Source organism: Eschscholzia californica, unplaced genomic scaffold, assembly GCF_041429995.1.
Source record: "Eschscholzia californica isolate CP2 unplaced genomic scaffold, dmEscCali1.0.p SCAF_1, whole genome shotgun sequence".
Taxonomy (NCBI): Eukaryota; Viridiplantae; Streptophyta; class Magnoliopsida; order Ranunculales; family Papaveraceae; genus Eschscholzia; species Eschscholzia californica.
This window is the reverse complement of record NW_028238198.1, coordinates 7,160,372-7,176,378: the sequence shown is the minus strand read 5'-3', so window position 1 is coordinate 7,176,378 and position 16,007 is coordinate 7,160,372. Positions and strand designations below refer to the sequence as shown.

The following is a 16,007-nucleotide window of genomic DNA, read 5'->3' as shown; positions in this document are numbered from 1 at the left end:
AAAAGAAAAGACTGAAATATCTTCGTTCAAGAAGATAAAGTTATGAAATAACTCAATCTCCATCTTTGAAACCAAAGGTCAATGTCTCCGGAGACATTCATGATTCTCCTCCGAAAAATTTGGTGGTGTTCTTGATGTAACCATTATGCGTCTCTACTTGGTTCATTCTTCTTCATTAAGTATAATAACGTTCACGACCCTTAGAGTCCCCTTCGCGATGTTTAAGATTTTTTATTTATAATCTTTAGAGTCTTTTTATTTTTATTTTTGTAATATTGTACTCCTTTCTCTTCATGTTGTCTTTACTTTTGCAAGCTTCATGTTGTTATTTTCTTCAGTAAATTCATGTTGTACTCAAAGGAGTCAAAACTCTAAAAACCATGTAATGTGTTTGATTGTATTCCTAAGGGCAGAGCCAGGATCCACACCTAGCCCTGGCTAGCCTCTAAATGAAAAATCTGGAAAAGAAAGGTAAAAGAAAAGAAAAATAGAGAACAAAATAATGAGGATGGAGAGTTTCGAACTCGTGACCTAGTACACGTGCAACCAAGGCCAATACCAACTGAACCGCACTGCTTACTCTGTCAAATATTGCCTTCTAATATAGTTATTTGAGAACTAACCCTGGTTGTTTCATCCGCAACACTACCTCCTAATATAGATATTCGAAAACTAACCCTGACTGCAGACAGGGTTAGTCTCCATGTAAACGCCTTTGTGTATTCCTTCGTATGAATGAAATTCTTTAAATCAAGAAAAAGTAATTATAATTTTTTTATAATTTAAAAGAAGAAGTTTCATTGTTATTTTGTTGGCGCAACCGGGTTGTATCGGAAACATTTTGTTTTAACATTGTTAAAGGTCTTTCGGGTCCCTTCATACTAAAATGTCTGTTTCTCTTTTTGTTCTTCTTATAAATAGGGTAAAGATAAGAACAATATGTTCAACTTGAGGAGGTGCAGTTCAGGATTTCTAGTGGGGTTCTTATCCAAGATTTCAAGTTTGGTAGACAAATTTCATCAAAAAAAAAAAGTTTGGTAGACAAAAAATGGGTTCTAAGAAGTTCTATGGTTTACTTGTCCTGTTATTTGTTGCCTCTCTTCTCATCATTTCTTCACCTAACATCTCTGCCCAAAATGGTGGTAAGTTTTGCTCCTTCACACAGGGTCCTTTTCTCTCTTTTAGCTCTCTTTAGAAAGCACTACTTATAGATTATATTGTATGTCTAAGTATTATTTATTTATTTTAGGGTTGTTTAGATGAAAAAGGGAGTAATCTTTAGGAGTATCAATATTAAGATTCATAATTCCATGTGATTTTCCATGATTTATTTGACAAACGATAACAAATTCCCACGAATTCTAAGATTTTTGTTGAGGAAATGCTTTTATCATTTATCAATTTATCAAGTTAATATTATTAAAATAAAATTAATAAAAGAAGTGAATGAACAGTGGAACTAAAAGTCTTTTATTTTGTTGAAACATGGAACTCAAAGTTTTAAATTATGTGATCTTGTGAAATTGCATCCAATTAGTAGCTCATACTAATTATTCCTACCTAACGAAACATGATATCTATTATTTCACTTTTAACAAATAATATATTCCTACCTTTTTCTTTCGCAACCCAGAGGGGGACTATAATTTCGTTGTTCTTTACCATACTTGGTAAAATTTTTTTTACGAGTTAGAGCACTAAAATATTTCCAAAATTTCTAAGTACCCAACACGATATACTGGTGCCCTGACTTTTGAGGGATTTTAGGCGAACGTATCGACGAGGGCCCTTACACTTTACGTCGAAAAAATATAAAATTTGATATTTTTTTTATTAAATTTATAGTTGTTAAAATTATACATGAAGCAAATACTACTTAAACACCACTATTGTTGCATTTTCGATGTAAAATCACTAATTACATTTGTGTAGTCAATATTCTAAGGTAATTAATGTTCAATAAATAACAATGCTAATCCATTTACTCTTTCTTGAGACATGGTATAGCGTAAGTAAGACTTGATTAACTTCAACTTTGAAAAACTTCTCTCCGCAGGAGTCATAGTAACCGGAATGGTCAAAAGAATTCTATGAGCGAGTCACGCATTCAGGAACCCTTCCATCAATTTCAAATACTCTAACACTTCAATTGGTCTTTTAGAATTCTCTGGCAAACCCTCTTTAAAACTTTATGTTCCTAATACAAATCATCTCCATGAATGTCCTTGTTGTTCATCCTTAAGAGAGCTTTCTAAATTGGTTCAACAAATCTTTAAACTCTAATTGTCTAACTTCTTTGAATCAAATAAAATCTCAAAACGTTTCTATATACTTGAAACTGTTCAAACCTAATTTTAATAGATGAAATAACTTTATCAACAATATGCATAAAGTAGTTGATTCGAAATAATTCTTCGGGTGTAGATGTGTAATAAACTCTTGTAGAGATTCTAGAGAATGAAATAGAAATGTGGGATTTTATAGAAATTAGAAAAGATATTCTTTTATTAAGGTGTCTTTTAGGCTTCCATGAGTAGTTAATTAAGTTTAAATGTTTTTTTTTTTTGATGAGAAAAGTTTAAATGTTATGTCGTTGTCTTTTAAATTTCATATTAATAGGTTGTTTTTAACAATCTAACTTTAATCAATTTTAGTAAGAAAAATTATCTAAAAAATAATGTTTGTTGTGAGATTCAAATCCTTGGCCTTGGGTTCATTAATCAACTACTCTACCAACTCTACTACCCAAACAAACTTGATGTATATGTGCATAAAATAATACATATAATAATACTATATATATACATTATTTTATGAATTGGAGCCCTCTAAATTTGGAGCCCCTAGGTCGCCTAGGACCAGGGCCGGCCCTGACAACACAAAACCAACGGATGTGAACTATGAAGAGAGATGGACCTTACTCCTTTTTTTTTGTTGAAAGAGGGGCCTTAATCATTAGCTATCCGTTCATATATTTGAGCAGGACAATTATCTTTGTCCATGTTAGATAATTTACAAGATATACGATAATGAACATAAAATTTCGTAGATATTTAGTGACATGAACTGGAGACGGAAAGAAATCAAAGACTTGAAACGTGTATAACAGACTCAGAATTAATGTCCAGTGGAGGCTAAATTAGAAAGAAGATAATGTTTTTACTGTCGTTTGTCGATAACTTGAACTCTTCTATACTGTCTATTTTATATAACTTAGAAACAAACATTTATAGTTGTTATATTTACTTAGGGACAAATATTCAGTAGTTATTTTTAATTAGTAGAACATATTTTTGTCCTTTATAATTTGTAATCTATTTATAACTAGTTTACATCAAACATTAGATAAAACTGTGAGGTTCTTTAAGTGTGGGGAAATGCTAAATGTACAAAGAATCTTTGACAAGATTCTTGACAAAATGTCATTTGAACGGTCCCTATCAAAGTCAAATTTTGAAAAGCTTTGATCAATTTTTATCTTTTAGTGAAAAAGAGTCGTTAAGTCACAAATTTTGTCAAGGATCTTGTACATGTAGCACTCTCAGTAAGTGAGAGAGGAAAGGGGCCGCAGAACAACTTTTCACTTTGGATTTTCTTCCAAATTTTTTGTCACATATCTTACATTCTTTCATGTTTTCTTGAAGTGTATAATTAGTGGTCCTTTCTTTGAATAAAAACTGAAAAAAAAAACTTCAAAAGACCCAAATTTTTACCAAATTAATTTATAGATCTAACTTTTTTATGATGGTATCTTTTAATCTTGCGTTCGAGAAATTTTTGAAGTGGTTAAATAATTCCTTAAAAGATATTTATCATCAATATTAGGTTGTTTTCGAGTGGTTTGTAAGTAGTAATATAGTTTATGAGATCTGAAATATTTTGAATGGTCTCAAATTGGGCAGTCAGAGATCGTAAGAAAACCTTCGAATAGTTCAGTCCAAGACCTTCAAACTAAACAGTCTGGGACCACTTGGATTAGACAGTCTAATATTATCTTGGATGTCTCGTACTCGACAAACCGAAAGAAAAACGCGTACAAAATGCGCATTAATGAATCCAACCATACGCTAGAACCAAAAAGTGGAGCGCCAGCAAATGTATCGAAATTAACCCATTTATTTTTCCTCGGAGAGTCTAATTATTTTCTTTTTCTTATTGTGGCTGCAGGTCCTGGCAATGCATATCCTGGCACTGCATATCCAGACCCGAGCAACGGCAACCCATCATATGAAGGGTGGACTGGAAGAAGGTGTCCCCCTCGTGGTTGCCGGCCAAATGCAGTTAAACAAGGCAACTCGAAACCTACTCCGACTAAAACCTAAACCCATATTCTCCTTAATTATGGTTATCTTTAATAATGTTGTCTTGGTAGTTATAATTCCTCGGGCTTCAATCTACGGGTGAATTAATCGTTTGTCTATCGAACTTGACAACAAAACTATTGTATGTTTTATTTTGTTTTCTGGATGGATTTGATAAATGAGAGTATATCTTTACTTAAGAAAAGACTGATCGGTTGTTCTCCCACACGGTGATGACTTTTTTGGGTTTTAGTGGTACTTTTCCATGTTGGTCTAGCCGAGTTTGGACCTGTTCTCTTCTTTGCCACCGAAAAGACCCGTCCCGTTTTTTAGTTTGTCGTGAAGAGTGCAACACTGTGATGTAGAAGAAAACATCATCAACAACTCAAATCCGTTGTGTATCATTTGGTTCAAACCCGCAATAAACACTAATTAAGTCTTTACTAGTTAGTAATTGTGTTTCTATGACATTATATAGTGATTTTTTTGTTATCCATCATTATGTATGACGTGAGGTCAAATATTTAAAACCTATGGATTATTGGTAAAATAGAAGTAGACGGAAACGGGTTGTTAATCTACAGAAATAATATGGGGGTTAACAAGTTGGTAAGAACAACTCCAATAGAAGAATTTGGGAGCCTATTAACCCTAGGGGAGCCCTCATCTGAAAGTTTTTGTTGGGTTTGCTGTAAGATTTTTCATTAGAGGAGCTCAAGAGGATTGAGCATAGGGGTTCCTATAGGTGTCCCTTAGTACTTTTTTTTTTTTTGGAAATTGGGTACGATCAACCATAGTCATTTCATTTGGCATTGATACATCAAAGAAGTGATAAGCTGGATACCCGCCCATCCAAACCTCTTACAAGACCGGGCCTATAGCCCAACTAAACAATGGCCTAAAACCCAACTACATTATTTATACCTTAATAATCTCAATTCAAATAACCAAAGATTCCACCTTCTCTGCGATTCGAACCTGGGACCTCCAGGACTTTCTAGAGTTTATGTCAACACTTTTGAACCACTTGGGCTACCAACTGTTGACATAGTATCCCTCAGTACTACCAAGGCCTTCTTCTTACAAAACTTTATGTGTTAATGTGGGGAAAGAGCAGTCTTTAGCAAAAATAAAACCCCCCTTAATGCTTGAGGGTGTCTGGCTCTATAACCTTAAGATTGGGCTTTATTTTGGCACTTTACACATCTACGATTATATCATGTGAAAGTCCTAAAGGCACTCACACTTATTTTCTTTTTCACTACTCAATCATTAGGGCAAATCAAATGTATGGGGCTGGGCTCCCAAAATTCAAATTTTGGGAGCCCAGCCCTCATGCTCCAATCCGGGAGCCCCGGAGCTGGGCTCCCGGTGGGACTAGGAGCCCCTAATTTTTTGTTTTTTTTTGTTTATCTTTTTGAAATTATCTCTCTCGAATACTATCACATTTTAATTCATAGTCGAAATCTAATGACTCATAGTCGAAATCTAAAATAAAAATTTCGCACACGTTCTTCGCACACGTACATTATTTTGATTTGGGAGCCCCGGTTGGTAGCCCGACTTTAGAATTGAGAAAGGCTCCGGGACTCCCAAAATCCAGGGGCTCCCAAAATTGGGATCCCGAGCGCCACAGTGGTTTTGCCCTTAACTTCTTTGGCAATTTGAGGTGGGGATCGGTGCAGTTTGAGTGACCGTGGGCTTAGTCACCATCGAATTGCTGGACCATGCTCTGGAATTTTATGTTTATTAGGATTATTAGGCGGACTCGGCTGAGTAATTTTTAAAATCTTATTTTTTTTTTGATGAGATAATTTTTAAAATCTTATTTCAAATGCAGTCAAAGTCTATCAAATTTTTCGGATTTGTCACACCTGGGAGGGTTTGAGCCTCGCAATTCACTATCCAAAAAGAGGGCAACCTTTTATTCTACTCAAAACTGGCCAACTCCCCAGATTGTACTTCCAAACATATATGTGCACATAATAAACATATCCTCTTATAGCTTTAATTTGTTATGACTTTATATTTCAAGACGATATAAAAATAGCTTTAATTTGTTATGACTTTATATTTCAAGACGATATAAAAATATTTATGTGCACGTTTACTATTTTAACATCAACATGTTTATTTCATCGGATTGATTGTTGAACTCACTTTTGGATTCAGGTGTTCATGGACTCTAACGGACTCGTGTGTCCATAATAGGTTTCTGATTCTCTAACTTTTTTTTCAACACTTCAAATTTGGGAGATTTTATAGGCAATGCCCTTTGTTGTTAAAGGCAATGTATTTTGCAAGCTTGACTTGGTCAATTCATAATGACCAATTTTTGTTAAAGGCAATGCTACCTTTCTGGGTTAATTTCAACCACCAAGGCAAAAAATCGTTGGCCATCCAAAAAAAATTTCTTTCCTTTAAAATTCTTCATCATCAGTGTGAAGATTAGTATAGTAATGATACTTGATTTGAGAAGATGATAATAACAGAAGATGATGATTCTCTAATGAAGAAGATGAAGATTATCAGAGTAAGAAGAGAGAGAAATCACTGTTTTATTAAGCTTGAAATTCTATCAAACTTATTACAACTAATCAGCTCTATTTAAAGATTTTCGAGAGAGAAAGAGAAAGTTAGTTAGAGAGTTGTTAATCTTAACAACTTCTTAACTAATGTTTAACAACTTTAAGTATTTAGGCAGACATTACATTTTACTTAGGCACTCATTTGTCTTAGCTAGTCACCCACACTTTTGTTTTAATGATTTGTTATTCTTGCACTTTAAGAACACCACCATCATCACAAGCTCTTCTCTAACATGCCCCCTCAAACTGATGAACTAGGCAGAGACATCAGTTTGTCACGAAGAGGAACAAAGAGAGCTCGAGCTAAACCCTTAGTTAGCAGATCAGCTGGCTGCTCATTAGTAGGGATATGTCTAATGATAATAGAGCCAGAAGATACCAAATCTCGAATAAAGTGATAATCAACCTCTATGTGATTGGTTCGAGCATGGCAAATAGGATTAGCAGCAATATTTTTAACACCAAGATTATCATAGTAGATGACAAAAGGCTTAGCAATGCAGATTTTTAGCTCTGTGAGAACATAGGTAATCCATTGCATTTCAGTAGCAGCAATGGACAGAGCTTTGTATTCAGCCTCAGTTGAGGATTTAGCAAAAGTTGGTTGCTTCTTGGAACACAAAGAGACAAGGGCATTGCCTAGCACAACACAATAGCCAGTGGTGGAGCGTCTAGTATCAGGGCATCCAACCCAATCAGAGTCTGAATAGCCCACCAACTTGGTTAAATTTTCTTTAGTGATAGAGATCCCATACCCAATTGTACCATTTACATATCTCAGGAGTTTCTTAACCCATTGAAGATGAAGAGAGCTAGGATTTTGCATGAATTGGGCAGCATAGTTGACCCCAAAGGAAATATCAGGTCTTGTCATAGTAAGATACTGAAGACCACCAACTAAAATACGATAGAAAGTTGGATCAGAAAGAGGCTCACCATCATATTTGGATAATCTATTGCCCCCTGAAACTGGAGTAATACTAGGATTTGAATCCAACAAGTCTGCCTTTTGTAGTAACTCAAGAGCATACTTTCTTTGAGTGAGAAGAAGCACATTAAGAGAATTGCTAGTAACCTCAATACCCAAGAAAAAATGGAGAGAGCCAAGTGAAGGAGTTGAAGGAGATGTCCTTCGACCAAGGTGACAATGCGAACAATTTTTCGGATAGGACAATTGATGTGGAAGATCATCAAGTCCGATTGATTTAGGGATCGTAGAGTTGTAGCTAGAGACCAACTACGATCGTCGAATTACGGAGTAATTCGCGGCTAACTTCGATCGGATCCTACAACGGGTTACACATAAGAGTGACAAATTGATCTAGGATATGACTAGTGGGAGTGAGATATAATCATGGGAGTGTCCCATAAACATATCTCATAGGCCTAAAAAGGAATTAGGCAAAGATAGTACAAAAGGGCCAAAAACAGGGTTTTTGGGCCTAGACCGGTTCGGGTACTTCTAGGACTCGGATTGGGCTGAATTTTGGAGGGTTAGTTGCTGATATAATAAACATTATATCTGCCAATTTTCGTGGTGTTTGGGCACCTCCTCCTTAGGTAATTGAGAAAATACCAATAGTTGCTATTTTCGACTATTTCCCTAAATTTTATTCTAAAGGGTGTTTTAGGAAACCTAAAAGGAGGTGGATTCTTATTAGGGTTCTATATAAACACTCTTAGGGCAGAGAATAAGGTGTGGAATTTCTCTCTAAGCTTTCTTACTCTACCACATCAAGTAGAGAGGAGAAAGTGAGCTAATTCCCATTAACTATCTATCTAGTCAAGAAGAAAGGAGTTCTTCTTTTCCAACCACCATTGGTGTGCTAGCTATACAACAAGGTGGGAGATCAAATTTGTTTGCTCGTATCCCAAGTAGAGGAGCTACACTTGAAGCTCTTGGTCTTCTCATAAGCAATTGGAAAGGTTCGAGGGAAAACTAGCGAACAAGGTATTTATCTTTCTAGTTTTAATTAATGATTATCATAGGCTTATGCATGTGATCCTGGGAATACTAGTGTAGATATTAGATGTCTTAATTCCGCTATAAACACTAGTAGAAGGGTGTAAAACCCAACAGTGACGTCAGAGCCTCTTGCAATTAGCCTATCTTATCTAAGTTTTGGACCAATTTCATGCTTTCCTAGATAGATTATTGTGTCAAAAGATTTCAAAATTTGTTCTTGAAAAAGTTTCAAAACCTAAAATTTTGATCCTAATTGGTTTGATTAAAAGAGTTATTTTTAAGTTTTTGGAAACTTGTGAAAAACAAAATTTGGAAACTTAGAATTGTTCTAAAAAGAATTTGAAATATTTAGAAGTGTTTCAAATTTTGGAAAAAGCAATTTAAAATTGCAACACAAAAAAAAAAAAGGGAGAGACTATTGAGTTTTTTAGAAACTCAATAGGTCCGGCCAGGAAGCTTCCTGGCCGGACCAGTAGCCTGGAGGACGCGTCTGGTAGACGCGTCCCAGATTACTGTTGGATGCGTCTGAGGACGCGTCCAGCTGCTCCAGGTCGCGTCTTCCAGACGCGACCAGTAGCTTAACCAGGACGCGTCTTCCAGACGCGTCCAGTAGCTACTACCAGACGCGTCTTGCAGACGCGTCTGGGGTCCTGGGTGTCTCGGACTAAGTCCGAGACACCTAGTGCTGGTCCGGTCCAGCACTAGATGCGTCTAGGACGCGTCTGGTGCTTGGACTAGCGTCCTGGCTCCGGCCAGGACGAGATCAGGCCTATTGGCCTCGGCTCGGACATGCCGGCCCTATGGGCCGTGCCATATCCGGACCTTGTCCAAGCCCTTTTGTGGGCTTGGGCCGGGACTTGTCTAGGACTTGTCCCGGGTCTTTTCAAGGCTTTTCGGACCACGAAAAGGGACCACTATTCGAGTGGGAGTTTTATCCAAATTTTCTCCCAAAATTCCAATCCAAATATTTCCGAAATTAACCCGGGCCATTCAAGGCCCAAACGGAATTTCTCTTTAAAATCAAATTTTAAAATCAAACCAAGACACACCATTAGTCTAATCTTTTGATGTAGACTTAAGGTGCGTACATGACATACGGATGTCGACAAAAGTATCTCCCGGATATACATGCATATATAATTGATAGCCTTGAAATATATTATATGATTGCATGTGATGTGAATGCGGAAACTAGTATGGCCATAGAATTTATTTCTTATTCTTGTTTTGAGCACGGATGGGTGCATGTTTTGTAATAATTTTAATTTCAAGTTTACACGATCTGCGAATCGTTTGAGTCTTGTAATTAGAGTTTAGGGTTTATGAGTCCATTGATGAAACTCAAGGAAGAAATCCAAAGGCGAGTGGGAGAAATCAATGGAGGTTCAAAGACGAAGATCTAGACGAACTAAAAGGCGAAACAAGAAGCAAACCAAAGGAGATTAGATCTTCTAGGTTAGGGGCCATACTAGGATCCATATGTGCTTGATTTACTTTCTCGCGCGCATTTACTTACTTATTTACGCTTTATGTCGTGGATGTTAGTTAGGCTAATTAGTTCACTAAAACGAACGCCAGACTAGCGTAAAAGTCCCTAAAAGTAATTTTGAGTACAGTGCCTATCCAAATTAAGACACTCCTTGCGCCCTTGTTCGAGGAAGGTGGGTCGGCCTTCGCAGAGTACCTCCTCTACCTTGGGACATTGCGGGTAGGCCTATAGAAGAGGCCTACATGTCTAAATGGTTCTACTCAACGAGATCAGCAAGAGGGTCTTGGATACTCGAGGCAAAAGGATGGATTTTACACTAAACATGTAATCCATCAACCGAGAATCATATGGTATGATCAGTGAAAGTATTCACTCACCTAAATCAATGGGAATTAAGGGCAGGGCCCTAGTCCGCTTAATCCTTGAGAGATGGGATCTTGGAATCGCATTATTCATCTAGGGACACGTTTTATTTGGAATAATGTGGCAAAAACTTAGGACTTTTTGCAAAAATTATCGAATGTAATACTTAGCAAAATCCTTTTTCTGTTTCATGTAGTTTTACTATGGCAAAAATCAATCTTTTCAACCTATGTTCAATCCTTGATGAGGACAAATTGAACATGGATAACTTCCTTGATTGGGAAAAGAGATTGAGAAGTGTTCTCAAATCTACAAACAAAGAAAGCGTACTGGATACCCCTATTCCAAAAATAACTGCGAACTCAAAGATTGAGGAACAAAAGCAGGCCAAAAGTATCCGGATGAAATCAATTTCAGTAACTTGCCTTATGTTGGCAACCATGGAGCCTAATCTTCAAAAGAGATTCAGGAAAATGGATGCGCATACAATCATCCGTCGATTAAGGGACATGTCCCGAAACAAATCACGGTTGAGGAAGTACGGAACTTCTAAGGCAATCCGGAGAGGCATTGGAATGTCTGAATCAAAGAAAGAACTTCAACTGATTCAGAAGAACAAAAAAAAAAGGAAGGAACTCACGATTCCGACCAAGGTATCTATGTTATCGAAGTTAACTTAGCAAATACATTTGATTCTCAATCCTGGGTATTCAATACCGGATGTGGTGCTCATATCATTTATGATGTGCAGGGCCTTAAGGGAATCAAGTATTTATCTGGAAGGGAGCTTGTCCTACGAGTAGCAAATAGAGCAACGGTTGCTGCGAAAGCTGTAGGAACTTTCAGTCTACCTCTAGAAACTGGTCTATTTTTAGAACTTCATAATTGCTATTATGTACCCTCTATTTCTAGAAACATTATCTCTGTCTCAGAATTAGACAAAGAGGGATATCACCTATTAATAAAAAACCATCGTTGTTCTTTATATAAAGGTGAAATGTTTTATACCAGTGCTAAGCTATACAACGGTCTCTATATTACGAATATTAAGAACAAAGTCTTCAACATAGAAACCAATAGGCTACGGTCAGATGATTCAAATCCAAGTTACCTTTGGCATTGTCGTTTGGGTCACATTAACATGACACGCATGAAGAAGCTCCATGAACATGGACTTCTAGGTTCGTATAATTTAGAATCATATGACACATGCGAATCATGTTTAATGGGTAAAATGACGAGGTCTTCTTTTAAAGGAAAAGGAGACCGAGCCAAAGAACCCTTGGAACTCATACATACGGATGTATGCGGACCAATGAGTACTCCGGCGAGAGGTAACTATGGTTACTTCATCACTTTCACGGATGACTTCACTCGTTATGGTTACATATACTTGATGAGGCATATGTCCGAATCGTTTGACATGTTCAAACAATTTCAGAACGAAGTAGAGAATCAACTTGGCAAGAAAATAAAAGTCATTCGATCCGATCGAGGTGGTGAATATTTGAGTCAAGAATTTGACGATCATCTTAGGAGTTGTGGTATAATATCTCAACTCACTCCGCCAGGAACACCCCAGATGAATGGTGTTTCTGAAAGGAGAAATCGCACCTTGTTAGACATGGTTCGATCTATGATGAGTTTAGCAAATCTTCCAAACACGTTCTGGGGGTATGCTCTAGAAACGGCTGCTTTCACACTTAACCGAGCTCCGTCAAAAGCTGTAGAAAAGACGCCATATGAGTTATGGTTTGGAAAGATTCCAAAGCTGTCTTTTCTCAAAGTCTGGGGATGCGAAGTTTATGTAAAACGCTTACAAGGAGACAAACTCGCACCTAAATCAGACAAATGTCTCTTTGTGGGCTATCCAAAAGAGACAAGGGGTTACTACTTCTACCACGAATCTGAGAACAAAGTGTTTGTTGCTCGAGATGGTGTCTTCCTTGAAAAGGAATTCCTTTCCAAACAGACAAGTGGGAGAAATGTAGATATCGATGAAATTCGATATGAGCAACAAATAAACACAGATATAGAAATATCAAGAGGTTTAGCGGCTCCTATCTATACACAAAGTATGGAAGAGGAGAATGAGGTCGAGAGAGTACCTCCCGCTCAAGTCGAATCAAATTCGCAGGAGACATCTCAACTAGTTGAGAACACTCCAAAAGTTGCTCAGGCCCCTCGTAGATCTCAAAGGCTCCAGGAATTATCTCAGAAAACAGATATCCTACTGTTAGAAGATAATGAGCCGAGTACCTACAACCAAGCTATGACGAGCCCCGACTCCGAAAAATGGCTAAAAGCCATGAGATCGGAAATGGATTCCATGTCAGAAAATCAAGTATGGAACTTGATCGATTTGCCCGATGGAGCAAAACCAATCGGATGCAAATGGGTTTTCAAAGTAAAAAAACTGACAAGGATGGAAACGTTAGCGTTTTCAAAGCTAGACTCGTGGCAAAAGGATACAAACAGATTCATGGCATAGACTATGATGAAACCTTTTCACCTGTCGCAATGCTTAAATCCATTCGGATCATTCTAGCAATTGCAGCTCATTATGATTATGAGATTTGGCAAATGGATGTCAAAACCGCCTTCCTGAACGGACACTTGGAAGAGGATGTGTACATGACACAACCCGAAGGTTTTGTAGATTCCATAAATGCTGGAAAAGTTTGCAAGCTTAAGAAATCCATTTATGGACTCAAGCAAGCAAGCCGGAGTTGGAATCTTCGATTCGACGAGAAAATCAAAGAATTTGGATTTCTCAAGAATGCAGAAGAATCTTGTGTTTACAAGAAGGTTAGTGGGAGCGACCTAGTTTTCTTAGTCCTTTATGTCGATGACATATTAATCATAGGAAACAATATTCCGATGTTGGAATCAGTTAAAGACTGGCTTCGGAAATGCTTCTCTATGAAGGACTTAGGGGAAGCAGAATACATATTGGGAATCAAGCTCTATAGAGATAGATCAAGGAGGATGATCGGACTTAGTCAAGAAACTTATATAGATAAGATTCTTCAACGGTTCGAGATGACAAACTCCAAAAGAGGATTCCTTCCCATGTCACATGGTATGGTGCTTAGCAAAGATCAGTGTCCTAAGAGTCCTGATGAGCTAGCACACATGATGAAAGTACCCTATGCTTCGGCAATAGGATCAACCATGTACGCCATGATCTGCACTCGCCCAGACGTCTCATATGCTTTGAGCATGTGTAGCCGTTACTAATCAAATCCAGGCCAAGCGCACTGGCACGCCGCCAAGAATATCCTAAAGTACCTGAAAAGGACTAAGGATCATTTCCTGGTATATGGCGGGGAAGATACACTAAAAGTTGTAGGCCATGTGGATGCAAGCTTTCAAACGGATAGAGACGACTTCAAATCACAATCTGGGTTCGTCTACTGTCTGAATGGAGGAGTGGTATGTTGGAAAAGTTCCAAGCAGAGCACAGTTGCGGACTCTACCACTGAAGCAGAATACCTAGCGGCCTCAGAAGCTGCAAAGGAAGGAGTTTGGATCAAGAAGTTCCTGATAGAACTTGGTGTCGTACCTGGCATGGAAGAGGGCGTGACTCTCTATTGTGACAACAACGGAGCTATAGCCCAAGCCAAGGAACCAAGAGCGCACCAAAAATCCAAACATATCCAAAGGAAGTACCACTTGATTAGAGAAATCATAGAAAGAAAAGATGTGGTAATTTGCAAGGTTCATACGGATGATAACGTTGCAGATCCGTTAACCAAACCGTTACCTCAGCCCAAACATGATTCACACATGAGGGACATTGGTATAAAGCGCATTGGGGAATGACAACAAATGTAATTTGGATTCATAATAGAGTTTATGTGCCTAATTACTTACATTCGATAAATAAAATAAAAGAAATTTTATTTTGTCCTTAAAATTTGGTTTGGTATTTTAAGAGACAGTCCACACGATAAAGAAAACGCTCCGAGTAGGCTTGTCAGATACGTGATCTGATGAATGAAACCCTACTAAGTGAACTTGGAGTGATTCATTATCAATTCCCTAGTCCAGGTCATTGCATGGACAACAATGACTCACGAAGACTAGTACGGGAGTCGATGGGATAGCGCAGTTTCATGGGCTACAGGAATAGTGTATTCGATTCGACTACGTGAGTGCATAATAGGGATTATACGCTGGAATAACCCTCAACGTGAGAAGTTCATCCAAAGAATGATGAAATCGTCAAACTTCTCACAAAGACAAGATTGAAGAGATTCCTCAAAACATGAGTGCTCAGCTCATCTTATGTAAGGAATGTCTGACTTTAGTTCCGTTAAACGCCGCGCCGTAAAAGGAGGTTATAAAGGCGGATACTGGGAAGGACAGGATAGACATGAAGTTGAGTGGGAGCGCAAGAATGGATTATGTCCTCCTAACCATGTTAGGGTACAGTGTCCTCGGGCCACTTGACGAGCAACAACTGAAAATGCATGGCCGTGCTCAAATGGATTAAAAGTTAATCATTTGTTTTGACAGTTGTACTCGAGATCAAGAAAGTCTGAATGACGTGACGTATCAGATGGGATACTAAGTGACATGGGAATCGAGCATTGTACTTGTTCTAAGTCCAAGTGGGAGTCTGAAGGAGTTGAAGGAGATGTCCTTCGACCAAGGTGACAATGCGAACAATTTGTCGGATAGGACAATTGATGTGGAAGATCATCAAGTCCGATTGATTTAGGGATCGTAGAGTTGTAGCTAGGGACCAACTACGATCGTCGAATTACGGAATAATTCGCGGCTAACTTCGATCGGATCCTACAACGGGTTACACATAAGAGTGACAAATTGATCTAGGATATGACTAGTGGGAGTGAGATATAATCATGGGAGTGTCCCATAAACATATCTCATAGGCCTAAAAAGGAATTAGGCAAAGATAGTACAAAAGGGCCAAAAACAGGGTTTTTGGGCCTAGACCGGTTCGGGTACTTCTAGGACTCGGATTGGGCTGAATTTTGGAGGGTTAGTTGCTGATATAATAAAAACTATATCTGCCAATTTTCGTGGTGTTTGGGAACCTCCTCCTTAGGGAATTGAGAAAATACCAATAGTTGCTATTTTCGACTATTTCCCTAAATCTTATTCTAAAGGGTGTTTTAGGAAACCTAAAAGGAGGTGGATTCTTATTAGGGTTCTATCTAAACACTCTTAGGGCAGAGAATAAGGTGTGGAATTTCTCTCTAAGCTTTCTTACTCTACCACATCAAGTAGAGAGGAGAAAGTGAGCTAATTCCCATTAACTATCTATCTAG

General features: G+C 37.8%; 1 long non-coding RNA gene across 1 annotated transcript; it reads left to right on the top strand.

The window, feature by feature from the left end:
• The first annotated feature begins 878 nt into the window (after positions 1–878).
• LOC147563690 (uncharacterized) lies at positions 879–4,506 on the top strand. Its single transcript, XR_015225027.1, has 2 exons — positions 879–1,142; positions 4,168–4,506. It is a non-coding gene; the product is annotated as an uncharacterized LOC147563690 (long non-coding RNA).
• Positions 4,507–16,007: the final 11,501 nt, after the last annotated feature.